Genomic DNA, 845 nt, shown 5'->3' on the forward strand with positions numbered 1-845 from the left:
GCGGCCCGGGGGCGCGCCTGCGCAGAGCCGGCGCTGGCCTCTCGGGCCGCCAGGTAATGGGGGCCAGAGGCGGCACCTGGGAGGACTTTGTGGCGCTGGGCTCCTTCTCCCTTCTCCTTGTCGCCTCCTCTTCCTCCCGCCCAGCGTGCCTGGGCCCCGGTTTCCCCGGCGGAGGCACGGCGCGCTCGGGAGACTCGAGCCAACCCGAGTTAATAAAGGAGCGAAACGTTTCCAAAGCTCGCGCTGCCCCCCAACTCCCCCCTCCTGCCAGGGGCGGTGCCGGGGTGTGCGAGCCGTGGGGGTGGTCGGACAGCCCGACGCCCAGACCCGGAGGGACTCGCCAGGGTGGCCTGGCGGACCAGGCCGGGCGACCGGACAAACCGTCGGCCCTGGGGCAGGTGCAGGGCCAGGCCGCGGGCGGGGGGGGGGGGGTGTGCCTCCCCGCGACGTCCGTGCGTCCCCACGTCTAAGGTGAACCACCCGGTTCCAGCCCGGGCCCCTGCGCGCCCGGAGCTCGCTGTCTCCCTGGGGAGACCCTGTGCCCAATGAGCACGCTTTCGGAGTGGGGGGCCTGAAGGAAATCAGGGTGGCACGGCGCTGCGATGCGGGGGAGCAGGCAGCACTAGACCGGCTAAAGGCGGCCTCGCCGGCGTGTGAGCCGGGATGGGGCGAGCAGAGGCCGGCCACGGGACGGCAGGGCACCCCTGGGCGCGCCCGGAGTCGCTGGCCGCGCGGCCCGAGGGGTTAAGCCGCCGGGCGGGCTGGGAAGTAGTCCCGGCCCGGCGCCCGGCCCCGCCCCTGCAGGGCGGAGGGACGCATCACGCAGGGGTGGGGAAGCCGGATCC

This window comes from Canis lupus, chromosome 11 (genome assembly GCF_048164855.1).
Source record: "Canis lupus baileyi chromosome 11, mCanLup2.hap1, whole genome shotgun sequence".
Classification (NCBI taxonomy): domain Eukaryota; kingdom Metazoa; phylum Chordata; class Mammalia; order Carnivora; family Canidae; genus Canis; species Canis lupus.